Genomic DNA, 21,079 nt, shown 5'->3' on the forward strand with positions numbered 1-21,079 from the left:
TAAACATACTTCGTTCACATATCTATATGTTTTTTAAGTTTCAAAAGAATCGGTAGAAAGGTGTTAAAATAAATGTGTTGCAGTAAAAAATATTTGGCGGTTATTCGGTTTTATGTTTTTACTGATATCTACAAAACCGGGTCTCGCGTATCAAAACAATTTTACATAGCTAACAGCTGCATATATCTCCATATTTTGTTAATCGGTACAGAAGTGTTGAAATAAATGTATATTTAAATTGCGACCTCAGTTTATATATACTTTGCTCGATCTTTTGACTATATCTTTTTGAGGCATTATGTAAGACCAGTAACGGCATGCAATATAGCTCCAATTTACCCCTCAATGTTCCTAACAAAAATAATATATTTGTGTGATACCATGTTTCAAAAAAAAAAAATGTTTTCTCCAAAAAAACCAAAGTTTGGCGGATTTCCCCATATGCTACAATGGTCCCAGATCCGGTTAAAATATACCTACTCTCCCCTTCGAATTTGTTGTTGAATTTTTTCTTTGATATCAACAACTTATATTTCAGGGCTCCACCCACTACAATTCAGTTCAAACGGCCAGCCTTACCCTGCTTTTAACTGTTTTTGAGATTTTTTCAGAATTATTTCATATTCATATCGGTATTGTTGTTGGTATTATTTTCGTAACATTTTAGAGCAATTTCGAAGTTGTCTGCAAACTTTTTTAGTCATAATTTCAATATTGTTTTCATTAATAGGTCTGGGCTATTTCAGAACGACTCCGAGATTGTTTTCGGACGAATTCGGGGACATTCGAGAATTGTTTTGGTACAGTTACGAAATCATTTCAGAATTGTCTTCGGGATACTCTGGTATTGTTTTCGGGTTTCAATTCGGGATTAATTCATTATCAATTTGGTTAGATTTGGGAATATTTGGGACTGCTTTGGAAACATTTCGGTATTGTTAAAAAAAAATTTTTTTTTATACCTTGTACGCTTACAAAATTTATAGCCTCAAAATTTATTTCAAGTCTTAAAATTCTAATACATTAAATAGGATAAGCTTCTATTTTGGGATTGAAAAATTAGAAAAAACTTAACAAAATTTTGAAAAACTCACTGATTGCATGACGACGTAAGTCATTTATAGCACGATTTGGGCCATTTATTTGATGTTAAGTTGCATAAACATTTGATTGTTACTTTTTTGTAGTCGAGAGTGTGCTAGGTATTTGTCCTTCATTAACCCTTTCCAACTTGGTCTGATGCTTACATACAAATCTAGATCATGCATGCGTGTTGAGAAACGGACATAAGTTAGTACACTGAATAAATTGACTCTAGTAAAATCAACTCAACTCGGGTTTGTTGTTTTGAAATTAACAGACTTTCGGTAAAATCGATCACATTTTAGTTAATTGATCCGAGTTTTTTTTTTATCAAGAGAACTATTGCTTTTAAATGTTTGATAACATTTATTTGAAGAAATTTTAAATTTTTAATTTATTAAATTATTTGGGAAAAATTTAAACAACGTGACATCAGAACGGACAAGGCGATAGCTGTTACGATTGTACCTTGTAAATCTCTTCAAATCCTTTTCTCCCGGGAGTGGGATTTGAACGCGCACTCCTACGATGGTTGAACTGTTAAAAACACATTCAGCCACTTCATGCCTCATCGCAATTGCCTTCCTTGCATATTTTATTCTTTGCACAATACATACTTTGTATGTTATCATGTCTCAAAGTTATGCACTTTGTTGTTAGCCGTTTCAAAGAAACTGGCATTTGCTTTGTTCTATTTATAGAAATACAGAAGCAATTTGTTTGTTGCCTACCAAACCGAAAATCCTGGGTTCCATTTCCGGGCAAAGCCACATCTGCTGCCATGAAAAGCTTCTCAGGGATAACTCTTGAATGACGTAAGAAGGAAATCAGTATGTTGCAATGTAAAGAAAACATATGTAAACACGTGTGTATAACAACAACAAACGCAAGTAAATTACTTGATATCTATGCCGTAGGAGGGAATTGTTGCTAGAGTTACTTTTTTCTCGAACACAAAGCAATATGGCAACACACAGCTATATTGCAGTATATTATGCTCATTGGTTCATGCTAAACTATTTGCGAACAACGCCGAAAGAGCTTGGAATACAAACGTTACCTTTTTTTGTACTAGTGTGTGTTTACACGGAGATCTCCATTCGCGAATGTTTGAGCATAGAATTCACTCATAAGATGTTTACTTCTTGAAGTAAAAGCAAAAACTGATTGATTGCTTTAAGGCCCCGTCACATAAGACTTTTGATGCAGCATCGTGCGCTGACAGATGAGTAGATAACATGTATTTGCACAGAGAGCGACAAATAGCACATCACCAGCGCCATCTGACGCCCAAAAGTAGCCAACTCTCAATTTTTGTTGCAAGCAAAGCATAAGAAGATGAAGTTGACATTTGTTTTGGCTATGGGTGCCTTCAGACTTTGCAAGTGTAATTATTTTCCCACTCTGCATTTTACAAAAGGAGACAAAATATGTTAATAAGTAGTTCTTATATAGTGAGGAAGTTTATAACAGTTATATTTTTTAATTAAATTAATGGACAAGCCGAAATAATTTTCAACTGCTAGATTTGAAGCGACTCCGGGAGTATTCATGCGAAAAATTCTATGCGTTGGCGACGGCGAGTACCGAAGAAGATTTTAAGTTGAACTGTACGAGCCCAACGCAGACATCAACATACTCTAGCGATTTAAAATGCAGCGGCCTCGCTGGCTAGGTCATGTTATGGAAATGAAATATGATGCTGCGGCTAAGAAAGTATTTTTATCCGAACCAGCATACAGAAGAAGTAGGCTGCACCACTCCACTGGAAAGACCAATTGGCGCCAGTGAAGAAGCGACTGGCGTGCCTTGTATGACGGCCGTAATCGCTTAAACGATTGGCATCAATTATGTTAGTAACTAAGTCTGAAGCTCTTTTATATTTACAAGCGCAACATCTCTCGCGATTGTGACGATGTTCGCATTTATCTCGAAAGTAATAAACATGAGGAATTTTATTGTGACGCGGCCATTACTGAACTCAGTCGCTGCATTCACACGACATGTAGGTGAACACCGAATAGTTTTTCGAAGCTCTACAAACTCGTCTCTAAACGTTAAAAATCTGAATTTTTTCAACAGAAACGATTGATTTTTTTGGTTAGCTTTGTATTTTTGTTAATTAGCATTACGATGCAACCTGAGGTGAAAGTAATAACACTGGATCACAAATTCCAATTTTTTTCTGCACCAAAGACGCCATTATGAAATTCCTAAGTAAAATCACCCCCTGATTCCGAAAATCAAGGTTATTTTTAATTCTATGGTAACGTTTTTGAGATATTTACGAATTACCGTTTTTTCAAAAAAAAGAAACTTGGGTCCAATTAATCGTATATATCTCAAGAACGAATTGAGCAATTCTTAAACGGCTTGAAGCTTTTAAAAGGTAAATTTTGCTATAAACTGTGCATACAACACTTTTTGCTAGGCCCTGCAGTTTCAAAGATAACGAACAATCATTACGGATTTTTTAAATTTTTTTGTAAAAATATAAAAAAAATTGTACTTTGCGAGGAAGGATCTCGAAAACTTTTTATTTTTTTGCAGATTTTTTTCTCTCTCTAAGCTCTGTTTTATTACAAAAAAAATAAGCTTTCATTCAACAAAATCGATGGACTAATACAAAATTTATAAGCATTCAAGTAAATATTCCCATTTAATACTTAAGTACCCTACTGGTACATATGTGTTAGTATTAGTTAGCAGGTGGATTTTCGAAGGGTTATTAGATACAAAAAACTGCTAGTGACCTTTTCTCAAACCCAGGTACATTTCAAGCAAGAGCATTTTTTTGAGGTAGGTAGTGTTTTCTTTGTAGAACTAGGGAACCTTTTTGTCTAGGTAGGCTTGAATTTTTACTTGATCTAAGTATAAATAATAGTACATGCGCCTTGTTCCTTCATAATATCTGCAAGGCTCGCCGGATACTGTTCAGTTTATAATTGCAGTTTATAACCCGTCATTTACTTAAAAATATAATATGAATAAAAGGGCGCGAGAGTTTAAGTGTACAAATGATCCAGATAAATTCTGTTTCATCTGCGGTCAATTTATCGTTAAAAGGATGCGACGTGTGTTTTCAAATCCTTTGAAAGTTACATACTATAAGTATTTTTGAATTGAGCCTAAAAACCATGGACACCGAATACTGTGTGCACCACATGTCGAGTCGAATTGATTTTTTCGGAAACCGGAACAAAAGGGTGCGTTGTAAAAATTAGGAATTTGCTCCCTTTTAATGCATATGAAATTTATTACACCAATGAAGTGGAGGGAACCAACTTGCCATTCAACGGACTGCTATATTTGTACTACAAAAGTATTTGGGGTTGGAAAGTCAAGAAAATTAACCTATGCGAGCGTATCTACAGTGTCATTACCAGAACTAAATTCAACGGAAGCTACATTGCCAGAATCAAATTTAACTTTAGTTCCGTTTCCAGTTTCATTGTCAACAGCAATATCTGATTACGCGGCACCATGTTGTACTGGATTTCAAACGGAAAAGAAACTCTTTGTCACAAGCACAACTCAATGATTGGATAAGGGATTTGGAATTGTCAAAAGAAAAGGCCGAACTACACGCCTCTCGTATGCAACAATTTAAATTTGTTTCATCCGATGTTAAGGTAACATATTATAGAACTCGTCACGAACAATTTTCCAAGTACTATACGAAGGAGGACAGTGTTTGTTACTGCAAAAACATTGCTGGTCTATTCAAACAATTTGGTGAACCACATGATTCAAAAGAGTGGCGACTGTTCATAGACGGCAATAAATTAAGTTTAAAGGCCGTATTATTGCATATTGGCAACCAAAAGCCAATTATCCCGATCGCGCATTCAGTAAATATGAAGGAAACGTATAAGATAATGCAAAAATTGCACAAATTAATCAAATACGAAGAACATGATTGGAAAATAAGTGCCGATCTTAAAGTCGTTGGAATGCTATGTGGTCTACAATATGGATACACAAAATACTGTTGCTTTCTATGTAAATGGGATAGCCGAGCTCGTCAATACCACTACATCATAAAGGATTGGCCAGAACGAATCGAGTTTCAAGCTGGGATGGATAACATAAAATACTCCCCACTTATAAAGAAGGAAAAAATAATTCTACCCCTGCTCCACATCAAGCTCGGCCTTATCAAAAACTTTGTCAAGGCTTTGGACAAAGAAGGCGAAGCTTTTCATCATTTGAAGACAATCTTTGCAGAGATTTCAGAAGCAAAAATATAGGAAGGGATTTTTTTGGGACCGCAAATAAGGACAATTATGATCAATAACCATTTCAAAGAACTATTGTCACCAGTGGAGGCAGCAGCGTGGGATTCTTTTGAAAAGGTCGTTACTTCTTTTTTAGGCAAACACAAAAGTCCTAACTACGAGATGATAGTGAACGACTTAATCAAAAACTATGCGGAAATGGGTAAATAAAAAAACATATTTAAGACCGTTTTCTCAGTTAACTTTAAAACCTATCTGCCCGATAAACAAAAAATTTGTATGAAGATTTTTAAATTTACATGAAAATATATAGCCCTAAATCTGAATTCATCGTCCAGTTCCGAACAAACAAGAACGAGAAAAATGTAAACAAAAAATTTGTTCTGAATTGAAAGATAAATCCAGCCTAAGAAAATTATATACTAATGTGTCACTTCTGCATTTATCTAATATACCTTATTTTCTTTCAGGAGTAAATATGTCTTCAAAAATTCATTTTCTACACTCCCATTTAATTTTTTTCACGCAAAATCTTGGCGACGAAAGCGACGAGCATGGCGAATGGTTTCACCAGCAAATTAAAAAGATTGAAAGTCGGCATCAAGGATTCTGGGATGCCGCTATGATAGGTGACTACTGTTGGTTTCTCATAAGAGACCCCGATTCTAATCTAAATAAGCGCCAAAACAAGACACATAACTTGTTCAATTATAAAATAAGATCATAAAGTTAAGACAGAATCATATGTACATATGCTATTATTTGTAGGGCACTTAAGTTTTACTATATGGATATATTTATTTGAATGTTTATAACTTTTGTATTAGCTCATCGATTTTGTTGAATGAAAGCGTATTTTTTTGTAATAAAGCAGAGCTAAGAGAGAAAAAAAATCTGCAAAAAAATTAAAAGTTTTCGAGATCCTTCCTCGAAAATTACAAATTTTTTATATTTTTACAAAAAAAATTGAAAAAATCCGTAATGATTGTTCGTTATTTTTGAATCTGCAGGGCCTACAAAAAGTGTTGTATCCACAGTTTATAGCAGTTTAAAGTTTTATTACCTTTTAAAAGCTTCAAACCGTTTAGGAATTGCTCAATTCGTTCTTGAGATATATTTGATTAAGTGGACCCAATTTTTTTTTTTTTTTTTTGAAAAAAAAACGGTAATTCGTAAATGTCCCAAAAACTTTACCATAGAATTAAAAATAACCTTGATTTTCGGAATCAGGGGGGTGATTTTACACAGGAATTTCATAATGGCGTCTCTGGTGCATCGTGTGATGATTTTGTTGTTGATTTGAATTCTTAAATGGTCAATTCAGTATCAACAATTTGTGCGAAGTTCATTCAACAACTATTTGCTTCGTATAAAAATGGACAGAAATTTCTGTTAAATTTATCTAAAATTCGGCTTATTTGACCAGCTTCTTTCTTTCAGTGCAATCATCTAAGAGTTATAACTTGCTTGTTTGCAACAGTTTCCTTCCGTTTGCGTCGGAAAATGGTAATGCACTAGGGAAGTTCTTGTTGTTTTTACTGATGTACTTATACTTTGCTTTTCTCTTATTTTACAATTTTAGTCCTTTTTTTTATGAAAATGCTTTGTTTTCCTTGTACCACCAAGTAATTTGTTCACAGTTTTTTTACGATGCTTTTTGTTTTGTACTTTTTTCACCATTTGTTGCATTTGTGGGTGTGTTAATGTGTTCATTGCAGACTTCACCTCTTACCACCTTTCCGCAATAAAATTCAATGCTCGTATTTTGGCTTTGTAAGTTTTGTAATTTATTATAAAAAAGATGTTATATACTTTTGTATATGCATGTGTATGTGTGTATGACATAAGCGTACGTGCTTATAGGAATGTGTAAATGTGCTTTTACATCAAAAAGTTCATGGCAAACTAAACAAGTAAGGGTGTCTAAGTGGGTGGCATTGATACAAAACTATTTTGCGCTAAGATATGGTTTATTATTCTAGTCTACAACCCTTTTAAACATCTTTATATAAAACCGATCCCGTCCATTTTTACTACAAATATTTCCTGCGATAAGGAAAATATATGTTCACGATCCGGTAATTTATCTTCGAGTTATGGCTCCCGAAACATAGAAAATTGCTAAATCATAAAAATTGCGGTGTCACGCCCATTTTCAAAAATTTTAGTTTTTTCCTATTTCTTGTAATAATTCCACTTGGGAAAATATATATATTTGATATAAAGCTTTTTTTTGGCAAAGATATAGCTAATTTTATTTGTCCACGTCTTAAAAATCTCTTACATAAAAGTGGATGTGGTCCTTAACCGATTTTGTTAATTTTTCTTTGAAGCATTCCTTATAGTAAGGGCAAGCTCTCTGCCGAGTTTTGTTATGATAGGTTAACGACTTTAGATTTATGATTAACACTATTTGTAAAAAAGAAAAATTTAGTCTATCACAAGTGGGCGGTGCCACGCCCATTTTCACAAAGTTTTTAAAATTTGTATCAAGAGTCTTAATATCAGTCCACACATAAAATTTCAACATTCTAGGTGTATTATTTACCAGACAATCAGGTTTTTGTGTTTTCCAAAATGTTATATATATATAAAAAGTGGGCGTGGTTACCATCCGATTTCATCACTGCAACCATACTGAAATTCTTGACAGATTCTGCATAGCAGAATGGACAGATTTCTGCAAAACACATACCAAATTTAACAAGGGATACGAGATATTAATCCCTGAGAGGGGGCAGTGGGTAAATGACCCAGATTGGCCCACTGACAGCCTTCAGATCTACACAGATGGATCTGAACTGGATAACAAGATCGGAGGTGGTGTCTATTTGGAACGATTGGACTTACAAAGTTCGCTCGCCTTCTGGATCACTGCAGAGCTTCCGGCCATACAAGACGCTGTGGACTGCATATATATTCTCAGACAGTCAAGAGAGGAGATCGCGAGAGCTTCTCACCCTCCGTAAGAGGGATATTTCCTTAGTTGTAGGTCTTCTCACTGGTCACGTTGTAATTGGACCGCATGCGGAAAGGATTGGCGCTCCATTTAATGATTATTGTAGAAGCTGCGGCAACGAAGAAGAGCCTGAAACTATTAGGCATCTACTTTGCGAAAGTCCAGCGCTCGGTAGAAAAAGGCAACGTTTCATGGGCAAGATGTTTCTTGTAGATCTGACTGATATAGCTGAGGCCAATACACGATGCTTAGTTAGCTTCACAAACTCAACGAAGTGGTTTGATTAGGAGAGTAGAAGCAAACCCGTGTGGTTTCACAATGGGCCTATAAAGGCCTGAGTGTGCCGATGTGGAAGGCAGCCACTTCAACCTAAGCTAACCTAACCTATCATCCGATTTAATTTTACTGATGGCTTTGATATATGGAAGTCTATAATCTATCTCTATTCTTTTGTACGTGTACAACCAACCGTTTTGTTACCAAAGTTGGAACAAAGATTTCGGAACCCAATTATCAACCTCACCTACGCGATGGGAAGCCTGTTACAAATATGAATGTATTATACACATGTTTAGCAGGCGAGGCTCTGGCGATCCCAAGTTCACCATGGAACTAGGGGATATGGAGGGTGGTATGGCGTAGAAGGTTGATTGTGTTCATATAAATCGTTCCCGAGATGGTCGGGCTAGTGCCCTGATTGTGCTTTGTTACCGAAACGTTCCGGATCTATAGCCGGCAAAGGACCATCAACATCGATAACACTCTCCATAGGCTTCGGGAAGTGTGTTTATCGTTAATACAACAACAATAACAACAACAACAACATATTAACAAAGTTTATGTACTTTGTGTGCAAAGCATGCTGAGTATAAAAAAAGTGTGAAGTATGTAGCATGAATGTGCATTTCAATGCCTTTCAGTATATTATGAACACATTATTTTTTTACTCTGCATAATTTAATGCGCTTTGAAAGCATAATTGAACAAAGTTCTGCTTCTAAGTGATTTGCGAAAGGGATAAACCTTGAGATTATGGAGAGTTTTGAATGAACATTCCCACGAGTAAAGAGGTAGTGTAAACGAAATGTAGAAGAACTTTGGTTCTGCCTTCCTTGAAAATTAAAATATTTAAAAAATTTCATTTTCTTACCTGGAGGAAACAAGGACGGCTACTTCCGTAACCCGACACAGACGGGTATTAGAACAAATTGAACATCCGACTTAAATTCAAATATATTACAGTTTGTGGGTCGGTACAGAATTCCATACTAATATGTTAAATACGTTTAATACGTTTTGGTGAGAAATATTTAGGCACTTTAAAAGAGTGTCATATTCGTTTTATGCTTCAAGGCATACAGTCAACTTGTACAACAATTAGTTTGTGGAAGCTGATTCACTTTTCTTTCTTTTGTGAAAGGAGAGTTTATGTGTTTGTAATAGATTTGATGACATTACGATCGTTACTGCTGCTGCGGATGAGGTTTTAGAAAAGTGCGGTTGTCTAGGGAGACCTGTTTGCACTGATGTCGGAAGGGAAGGTTTTCTCAGAGCAGTTCTGCTCCGACAACAGGTGCACTCGTCGATTAGCAGAATCCCATCAAAATCACGTTTAGGAATTCTACCGGTGTAAATTGGGACATTTATTGTAAGTCAAAGATAATATTGCCAGTGGCGCCGTTAGTAGTTACAGCGATACCTGAGACTGTCATTGATGCTCTTGCTGACAAATTTACTCTAGCATATAATTCAATTCAATTCTCTTGCCCGCTTAAAACTTACAGCAGTATGCGAAAATCTCCTTAGTAAACGGGCTCTAGACAAGCTTAGGGTTTCGAATAGATAGTTTTCAAACAAGGCCAGGAGGAGGAAACTACGCTGAACTGGAAACTGTACAAGGTTGGGTTGAGTATTTGCATGTCGGAATTGACGAGAGCCAAGCGGATCTCCTGGAGAAACTTCCACGTCGAACAATGCAATGAGTTCGCGAGGCTCAGAAAAATTGATTGTGAGAAATCCTGCTCCCGTGTGTTACGTCGGCGATTAAGATGGCGAATGGACAATAAGCTTCACGAAACCCTTAAATTTTCTCATTAACATGTAATTTCCCAATTTTTGCTTAAGAGTATTGCCAGTCATCTCCCTGGGCACATACCAGCTTGCATGGGCTATCAAATATTTAATGTCATAATTTCTGCGCAACTCTAGAGATCTTAAGGGACTACTTGCATCTGGCTGGCTTCTATCTACGCAAATTGCTTGAAGTTGGGCTATGTTCCCAAAACTTGGAATATGGTAAAATTCACCTGATTCTTAAGGCGCGGAAGAGCTTTCATGAATCTCCCATAAATTTTTGACCGATAAGTACGTCCTCGTATCTATCAAGAGCGATTATCGGCATAACAACATGCATATTGTAAAGGCAAGTCGAATGAAACAGCCTTTCATTTTTTTGCGTATGCAGTTTTGTAGCCCAATTAATTTTAGTCTCACAAAGTACAAGTTATAGTTCTCTCAAAATTCACTTTGACTTTTGACAATCTTTTTTAAAACAGAAGGACGTTTTATAGTTTCTTATACACGATTAACGCAAAGCTTTATTTTTTGTATAGATAAAAAGCTGTAATACCCTTCGAAACCAAAATTTTCAGAAATAAATGTGAATTTTGAAAGGCTAATCACTTGCACTTCAAATGACTTAAATTGATTGGGCTGCAAAACCGCATACTCGAAACAATTCAAAAAATCTCTAATGAAAAGTAAGAAATTTTTCGCTAAACTTTCTCGAACTTTCGATTTATTTCGAAAACGGTCTAGAGATTGGTTAGCAAAGTTTCAGTTACAATCTCTTTGAAGTCCTTTCTTAAAATATCATGAATATAAAAGGGAAGAATTTAATTGACAAAATTCGAAACAAGTATAACTGCTATTTTTCTGTTCACTGCTACGTATATATTTCGTGCATGAGATTTTCGTTTCTAAAAATTATGTAGAGAGCGTGCGTGGGTAATACCCACACTTCCACTCGGAGACATTTTTGCCCATTGTGAGTGCCCTAAGTAAGTGCAGGGTGGCGGCATATTCTTTTAACCCAATTGCCTTCTAGTGGCCCTCAACGAACCACTTGCTTTCCCTGCGGAACCCAAGAAAAAGCGAGACGTCCGCCTTCCCAACCTCTGTCAGGCTGTCGCAGAAACGTAAGCAAAGACATCTGAACCCTCTTCTTTGAAGACCCGGATATCGGCAGAGAAAGTGGTAGATCGAGTGAATAATCCAACATCGAAGTCGCAACCTTTTTTATCAATAAGAACTCTCCAAAAAAATTACGCTGTTATCCCTAAAGTAACTTATTCCTTTAATCATTAATAATAGATCCCTTACAGGATGATTTGTTCAGTTTGAGAATTAAGCTGGTGCCTTTCTTATCCAAGGTTGGCCATAAGAACCTTGAGACTTTGTACCCTTTTGGTCCATAGCAAGTCCGTTGCCCTGTTCTCATATTCCACGTTTCTCCCCAGGAGATAACTCAGCGATAGTCGGATGGAGCTGTCCACTTCACAGTTGTCCAAATCGGAATCTTTCCTAGCCATCTCATCTGCGAGTTCATTTCCTTCAATACCGCAGGGAGACGTTGAGATGACTTATAGAAGTCAGCGAGGCTCTCTACCTCCGCACGATATCCGATTTTATCATGTTAATTCTAATGCCCTTAAGGCGACTGGGTTGTCAACAAAGATTGTTACGTAGGTGTCGGAGACCATACTATATTGAAACAGCTTTGCTGCTCTGTGTACGGCACATACCTCGGCCTGGAATACACTCAGGAAGTCGTAATGATTAACTTAACAAAATAATGTAAGATTATGCTGGGTTGAACTGGGCAATCAATAAAGATTTCATATAGACTAAATGCGCACTACCTATATCTGCTGTTATTGACGAGGCTTAGTTTATAAGCATGTGACGCCAGAAGGCAGTGTCCAGTTAGTATGCTCATCGTGAGCCTTAAGTCTTCTCTCTTCAGGGATATATATTCCCTTCAGTCTTATATCGTAGGATTTTGCACATGACTTCTAAGCTTTGCAGACCGCCCTTCTATCCACGCCCTTCCGCCTTGATTGTGATCATATTCAACTCCTGTCTCCTTTTGATTTCTTCCGAGCCGATTTGAACATCTACCGTAGATAAATTGAGTGCTGCACCCTCCTTTGCCAACTCATCGGCCTATTCGTTACCTTCTATCCATTTTATTCAGGGATGACTGAAGTTTCTCTAATGCTTGTTTGCTTGCAAGAACATTTCTTAATTTAATGCTGTGTGCCTTCATATATTACTCATACGCAATGGTGCACCAATTGGCATTTGCCTTGATGTGTGAAATTTATTTTATGAGCCAATCGTGAATCAAAAATTTAAATGCCACTTAAGGTGATTTATAGTTTGCTATTTAAATGCCATCTACTTTTCGTTCGTGTCTAGAGAATTTAAACGTCTCATATTTGCAGCACATCCCTCAATGGTAACAAATAATGTGAGCTTCACTATTAAACTAAAAAAAAAAATTTGATTATATTGATATTTCGTTATATTTTATTGGTGGTGTATTTATGATTTGTCGTTTTGATTTATTTTATCTGTTTCACATGATTTTGGTCACTTTGGCATGCAGAAATTTGGCATCTTTTGCAACGATCGCAACACAATCCGTCTGCTTGTGTACTCTTGCGATTTTCAATCATGAAATTGCCAAATAAAGAGCTGGTTTGAATTTCGGTATTTTGAAATTGACAGTGTTGGGCTCTCTAGTATAAATTTATATAATTTATACTTAAAAACCGCAATTGATATTGAACTGTAGTATTTGTTTTAATACGACCTCGACCTCGCACATGCTGAAAGCACTAGTAAAGCCTCATTCAGTTTCTCAATACAATAAACTAAGGCGTAATATTCTACAAAAAAATTTACTTTTAATGATTGTAGGTTACGCATGTGGTCATAATTTGTATGTAGATACACACATAAATATATTATGGTGATTCAAATATAGAAGTTTAGTCAACTCGGAATAGGAATTACACAAACATACCTCCAAATAAAGGGATATAAATTTCAGTTTTAGATATTACTTACTTATGCCCGTGGGTTTCACCCCACATTTCTATAAAAGTATGCAAAATAAATAACACAAATTTTAACTTTATTGTTATGTATTTGCGAATTTAGGTACTGCTGAAAACCATAGGATATGCCATATTTTTGTAATATTATTTGGAGTATAAATAAAAAGATTTTTCGATGAGGCAACTCTGGAGCAGGCTACGTATAATTGGCCATGGGTGAAACATGAGTTGGTAAGATTGACTCGTACTACAGCTAATGACTTTACTTGAGCTTTGTTGATAGACATTGCTAAAGCCAACCTAATCTATACCCTTTCTCGAATCCATTTATAGTTTGTATAGTTAGAATCAATATTTGGAATTACATTAGCTATTAAAGCTTCATTTGAATTTTACATAGATATAGAAGATGTAGATAGACTGAAGATTAATAAACGTCCAAAAGGAATAACAGCCAAACTCATCTCTGCAGTCAAACTTTAGCTTTTAAAATAACCTAAGTTTGTACGGCAGCCATAGTTCTGAAAAATCTCATTTTTAGTTTGGTATATCTATGATGTAGGGGAAAGTAAGCATAATTCTTCAATATGCTTTAGTATAATGTGAGAACAATGTATGTACTTTAGACTGGGTTGTAGAATTTCGAACTTCGAAAGCCGATATCTATTTTTTAGAGGTTAACTTCGAAAAACGGAGATAGAACTTTGTTTACTTAAGCCTCAATCTCTACAAGAAAGTGGGTTTTGTCCAATACCCAGAAAAAAAGTTGATTTTGTCGCATAGTGTTATTATTATAAATACGAAACAACAGGTTTGACTCACTTATTTACTTTGACTTCCCCTATTCATGATACTTGGCATATCTTTATTAACTTTTCAATGCAAACCCTAATAATAATTTTTCCTCCAAAAATATCATGAGTTTCAGGTGTAAGTATAATAAGAATCAGGTAAAATAACAGTTGCAATAAATATTGAAAGTGCTATAACTTCCTTGTTTATTATTTTAGTAATATGGTTTCAAAGCAACATTTTCTTGAATTTCTAAGTACTTTCGTTAGGTAAGGGAAAAAGGATACTTTAGGGAGAGGAGGGGCCACTTTGTTAGCTGACCTAATAATGTGAAAACGACTTCATAGCTTAAAAGGACATTAGACGGAAATGTGAAGCTTCTCAAGGCCAAAATAATGACATATCAATTTTAAAAAACGGACGTCAAATAACCAAGTTACAACGAAAAAACCTTTTCGGCTGTGTTTCGAAGGATCAAAAAAAATAAAAAAACAATTTTTCCGAAACCCTCTTAACATAATCTTTAAATTTAGGGGCGGACATTAGCAACTTTTTTTCGACCCAGTCTAATGTACTTGGTAGAGTTGATATGAGCGGAATCAGAGAGCAAGGCAAGGAAAGGCAAGGCAATAAACGTGTAATTGAGGAGTTATCGATAAGTTATAAATTTATTAATGATAATAAAAGTTATCAATGAGATATAGATTTTGTATCGACGAGTTATGAAACTGTAATCGAAAAGTAATCAATTTTTTATCGAAAAAATATCGAAAATTTATCGCAGTTATCGGAACCAATTTGTTATCGCAGTGTTATAGATTTCCTATTGAAAAGTGATCGCTTCATTATCAAAAAGTTATTGGTTCGGAGAGTTATTGATTTCTTATCGGAGTATTATCAAATTGTTATCGGCGTATTATCTCTTTTTGAGTGACGACTCATCGGTTTGTTATGAAATAGCTACAATAAACTTCATTATTAAATCTATGACACATCTGCAACCCGTTGCTAACAAGCCGGTAAGAAACCAATAAGAAGCCCATGGTTCGGCGATAGCGAACCGATAACTAAACAATAATATCTCGCTTCCGATAATAAGTTGATAATAAAGCAATCACTTGTCGATTTCGGTTTTTACCGATAAGAAGCTACCGGAGCTCATCTCAAAAAGCTTTTCATGAGTACTTTGTACTCACGCCTGTACAATCATCATGACTTTCTGCGGCTGCTATATACCGCGCAACTCCGCGATCAAGTTATATGATCTTTCGAAACGAACACATTTGCCCTGACTCCTTCTATCGTGTTATTCCAATTCAGATTGAATTAACCAGTATGTGAGGACTTCACTTATACTAAACGAATCCATAATGTCACCCTAAGTTTGCTGAATGACAAACTGAAAAACCCCTCAAGAATCTGGACCTATGTTTTAAAATAACTCCATGCTCTTGAAAAATACTAGAAGATTTCTAGAACCTATGCTATTTACTATATCTTATAACTGTGTCATTCCTTATAGCTGGAGTATTGGCCTTGCGAGCGCAGGACATGAGCATAGCTTGTGCTCGATCGTTTCCTCCTGCACTTGCTACACCTCCAATCACTGACGAGGCCTTATTTAAAAGCATGTGAGGCCAGAAGGCTAACTTTTTATACTCAGAGTGCTTTGCACACAGAGTATATTAACTTTGATTGGATAACGGTTGGTTGTACAGGTATAAAGGAATCGAGATAGATATAGATTTCCATATATTATTCCGTATATTAACTTTGATTGGATAACGGTTGGTTGTACACGTATAAAGGAATCGAGATAGATATAGATTTCCATATATCAAAATCATCAGTATCGAAAAAAAATTTGATTGAGCCATGTCCGTCCGTCCGTCTGTTCGTTAGCACGATAACTTGAGTAAATATTGAGATAACTTCATCAAATTTGGTACACGAGCTTATATGGATCCAGAATAGGTAGGTATTGAAAATGAGCGAAATCGGATGATAACCACGCCCACGTTTTATATATATAACATTTTGGAAATCACAAAAACCAGATTATTTAGTAAATAATACACCTAGAATGTTGAAATTTGATGTGTGGACTGATATTGAAACTCTCGATAAAAACTTGAAATTTTTTTTAAAATGGGCGTGGCACCGCCTACTTGTAATAAAATAAATTTTACAAATATTATTAATCATAAATAAAAAATCGTTAAACCTATCGTAACAAAATTCGGCAGAGAGGTTGCCTTTACCACAAGGAATGCTTCGAAGAAAAATTAACGAAATCGGATAAGGACCACGCCCACTTTTATATAAAAGATTTTTAAAAGGGTCGTGGACGAATAAAATTAGCTATATCTTAGCAAAAAAGAGCTTTATATCAATGGTATTTCGTTTTTCAAGTGCATTTATAAGAATAGATAGGAAAAACTTCAAACTTTAAAAATTGGGCGTGGCGCCGCCCCTTTTATGACTAAGCAATTTCCTATGTTTCGGGAGCCATAACTCGAAGAAAAATTAACATATCGTAATGCCATTGTGTACACATATTTTCCTTATAGCAGAAAATATTTCTAGTAAAAATGGACGGGACCGGTTAAAGACCACGGCAACTTAGATATAAAACAAGTTTAAAAGGGTCGTGGACGAATAAAATAAGCTATAACTTAGCAAAAACTAGTTTTGAATCAATGATATTTCACTTATCAACTTTTACTGTAAGAGGAAATGGGGAGACATTTTTTTTTAAAGGCCGGCGCCACGTGTTATGTAGAAAAGTAATTTATCTGAAATTAAATGTACAATTAAAGCTCACGCTGAGTATATAATGTTCGGTTACACCCGAACTTAGACACCTTTACTTGTTTAGTCTAAGGTTGTAAGAACTGCACATGACCGTCGACACTCTGCAACCCGCGCTTGGCTCCACGTCTTTCTTGGTAGATCGACCATGTGCATCTCTCGCCTTCTTTAAATCTCGCACAATCTGATTGGGACGTCTACGGTATGAGGATACGCAATTTTTTGGAGCGTGAGCCAAAACATTTCAAAGAGGACTTCATATCTCCGTGTGGCGACTTTCTGCAATAAGTTTGTCTCAAGCGATTTTAATGCGGGCTACTTAAGAGGTTTGCCCCACTTTTTCCTTTATTAGAGTCACATCTGTTTTTCAAGGTGTGACTATTAAAACTTCTGCCTTGATGTTGGAACTGGGAGTGAGTGAGGGAATCCAGATCGTGGATCACCACAGACAGTTTTGGTTTATGACATGAAGTTGGTCGACCTGTACTGTGTCTATTCTTGTTTTTTGCACGGCTATTCAATCAAGTTGTATATGGAAACTACCACAATGTTAAATGTGTAAACAAATGTACGTTGAATGACGTTGAAAAATAATTATGTAATTATCAGCAAGAGAGTAAAAAAATGTACCTAAAAACCATAGACTCAATGCATTCATAATATACGAAAACTATTCATGGGTACTGAAAATGCAAAAGGATAGTGCATAAAGTTGAAACAGTTGTTAGTGTAACATAAAGACAATACGCGAGGTTATTTTGCTGCCGCTGTTGTAGAAGGTCAGGGACTTGAGCTTTTTATTAAATTCATGTATGAGGTTTCACTTTAGCAATGACTATACAAAAATATTTTCATATACATCTGTATGTAAAATTGCGCTTATGTAAGTTATTTCACTCATGCATGTAAAACGCGCTTCCAAAGAGGACCATCAGCTTTACTGTTTTTATTGCATTTGTATGGTACAACGGTGCGTATGAGCAATATTAAGCACCCCCTGCTGGAAATTTCGTAACCGGCTACAAAAATTGCTAACTTTTTGATTGGAGATTTAGGATTTTTAAATTTAGCTGAGAGTTATAACTTCAACTGCACAGTGCTTGGTTGCAATGGTATAAAGAAATTGAGATAGATATAGACTTTAATATATACCTAAATTATCAGCGGCGGAAATTGAGAGGTTTTTACCAAATCTGGCGGGTTTGTCTTGATTCGGTAGATTTGTATCGAAAAGTGGCAAAGTAGAATTATAACCATGTCCTCTTAATCGAGATGTAAAATTTCAAAAATTCCATAGTTCACTAACAAGGATTGATAAACTAATGACATTTGGCTAACTTATTGCTCTGATGACACAGTCCTGCGGTGAAGTCACGCAAAGCGACAGTTTCGCCCTACATGTTTAATAACTAGATCCCAACTGGTGCTAATAGGTTAGGTTAGATTAAACTGGCCGGTCAATAAAGATCTCACATAGATCGAATACGTCCATAGTGTTACCAGAATTTGTTTGACGATCAAACGGAAGAACCCAAAAATGTGCCAGGACTTATGTTATAGAATAATTCCGTCCTCGGGGCAAATACTAGAAGTTTTCTAGGAACTAGCTTAGTTTTTGCCTCGATATATGGCAACTCTGCCGCCCCTATCAGCTGGAGCCTTGATCTGTTTCCTCCTGCAGCTCGCACGTCTTACACCTGCTGTTACTGATGAGGCCTAACTTATAAGCAATGGGACGACAGAAGACAGCGTCCAGTTAGTATGCCCATCGTAAGTCTTAAGTCTTCTCTCTTCAGAGATATGAACCACTTTGTGAGTCTAATCGTAGCTTACTTTTATTTGGCTTCTTTTCCCAAAGGGTATGTTTACTGTTTCTTTTTGAAATGAAAAATTAATTTTTTTGTACGAAGTGGTCATGGCGATCCTTTTTTAAAAAAATGTGTAAACAATCTGCTAGTCTGCACTTACTTTTTACTAAACTTTTAGTCCTAAGACCAGTATTGTCGCTGACGTGCCCTTTAGCTCGAAATACCGTTTGTTCGTCCGAGTAAAAGGGTAAAGAAAGAAAAATGTACAGCACAAAAGATTAACTGACGAAAAAAAGAAAAATGTTTCTATCCACGTCACTAGCATAGCTTACAAGCAAAACAATAATGAAGATCACACAACCGAGATCGATACCTAATTGGTGCTTAAGTATGTATAAAGTTTGATCTGTATTTAACATCATGTGCTTGGAATAGAATAGTAATGAAATTCAAGGTAGAGTTGCCTTACAACGATGCCATTATTCTTAAAATGGACGGAGCTTGGGTAGACTCCATATCATACCAAGGTAAGGCCTTGTGATCGAAACACCCGACTACAAGCCAGTTTGATGCCAATGATTCGGCTACAACGTGTTGAGGTTGGCAACATGGAGCCGATAGTTGGGCTATTGATCATCCACCGTGAGGTTGAGTCTTCAATTTACGGGTACTAATAATTGATAATTGGTTTGAACAGCATTCATGATTCTAAGCCACATATTAAGACTGGATTGGATTTCAGGGCTGGCAATTTTGCTATTAAAGCTAATTAACAACCACTCGTGCTCTAAGTTCTCATTGTATTTGGGGCTGCCAATAATCAAATGCCCTGATTCCGTCCTTGATGAAAGATAATATTTAGTCTTATGTGCAAAACGTGGCGGCTATCTCCCAAAATTTTGTACTTGGTAGTCACCTATGCTACCTTAGTTTGGTGGTCGAAGACCGTGAACCGCATCAACTAGTTTGTATTGGTTGGTGGGAATACCTCCCTTCCCTACTCTAATAGAAAGAGTAAATACTTGCGGCGCTAAAACTACAAAATATCTCTAAGCCAAGGAACGGAAACATGACAGGGCATAAGAAAGTCATAAGAAAATTCATAGGAAATCCCATTTGCTATGGGTTGCCATCGGCCCTACGCTCAAAAGCTCACGGAACTTTGAGGTATCCATTGTGGACATAACTCTTTGCGAAACAGGAAATTTATGACCCTGACTTAGAAGTGTGGTTAACGAATGGATCAACATTTGCTGACGGAATAACAGGAGCTGGAATATATGGGCCGAACTTCAAGAAATCGATACCAATAAAATGCGCTAAAGAATTTCTTCGAAGAGGGTTAACCTTGGGGAGTATCCTCATTATGTCAGACAGCCCGGCATACTTGTGTACAATGCAGCCTATACAATAACTCCTAAGCTAGGTGATGAATGTATTGGAGTTCTGAATGATCTGGGAGCCAAAAACAAGATTTTTTTAGGATGGGTTCCCGAGCTCAGGGACATGAGGGCAATGAAAAGGCTGACAACCTAGCCAGGAACATGAAGGTATTAAACAGTCAGACTATCTAGCCATACAGGGTACTACAGAAGCAACTATTGTCCAGAGCTCTTATGTGGATTCACAAAGCCACACACTAGGGAAACCATTAGGTACTGAAAGACAAAGCAGTTCAGACAACATTGGGTTGCATGCCCAGAGAAAGGACCGGCCAAATTTTGTATACTCCCAACAACGCAAGTATCAGCAAAACTCGTTAAGCCAACCAGAGAGGAATTCAAGCGGTTGACAGCGCATATTTGCAGCTTCAGGGCTCCCGCAACCCAACTGTCGACCTCATCTACGCGAGCGGAATCCTGCTACAAATATGAAAGTATCATACACATATTTAGCAGGCGAGACTCTGGTGACCCAAAGTTCCTTATGGAACGAGAGGTGGGGAGGGGCCAAGGCCTAGAAGGTTTAATGTGGTCATGATAATCGTTCCCGGATCTATATTCGGCACAGGACCATCAATATCGATAAGACTCCCCAAAACCTTCGAGAAGTGTATTATCGCTTATACAACAATAAAAACCACAGCACAGACGACCTACGAGCTCTCTCAGTCTACGACATCACCTTAGTAAGTTAAATCTAGCCGATTCACAAACCTGTCACTTTGGTGAGCTTGAGGATGAAACGCCGTTTAAAATTCTCTGCAAATACGTCGCTCTGGTAAGGCAGAGATGGCGTGAAGCCTGAAGACGTACATAAATACAT

The 21,079-nt window shown here is 36.5% G+C and overlaps 1 protein-coding gene across 4 annotated transcripts in view; it reads right to left on the reverse strand.

Annotated features, from left to right (window-relative positions):
• Positions 1-21,079, reverse strand: part of LOC137250617 (uncharacterized) — a 373,691-nt gene that overhangs the window by 14,781 nt on the left and 337,831 nt on the right. The window contains exon 5 of one of the 4 annotated variants that reach the window (XM_067783740.1): positions 1,138-1,255. The exons of the other annotated variants lie outside the window; for them this stretch is intronic. The gene's annotated coding sequence lies outside the window, so the exon portion shown is untranslated. Of the gene's footprint in view, positions 1-1,137; positions 1,256-21,079 lie in introns of those variants that run through there. 4 annotated transcript variants of the gene reach the window in all.

This window comes from Eurosta solidaginis, chromosome 4 (assembly GCF_040869045.1).
Source record: "Eurosta solidaginis isolate ZX-2024a chromosome 4, ASM4086904v1, whole genome shotgun sequence".
NCBI classification, from domain to species: Eukaryota; Metazoa; Arthropoda; class Insecta; order Diptera; family Tephritidae; genus Eurosta; species Eurosta solidaginis.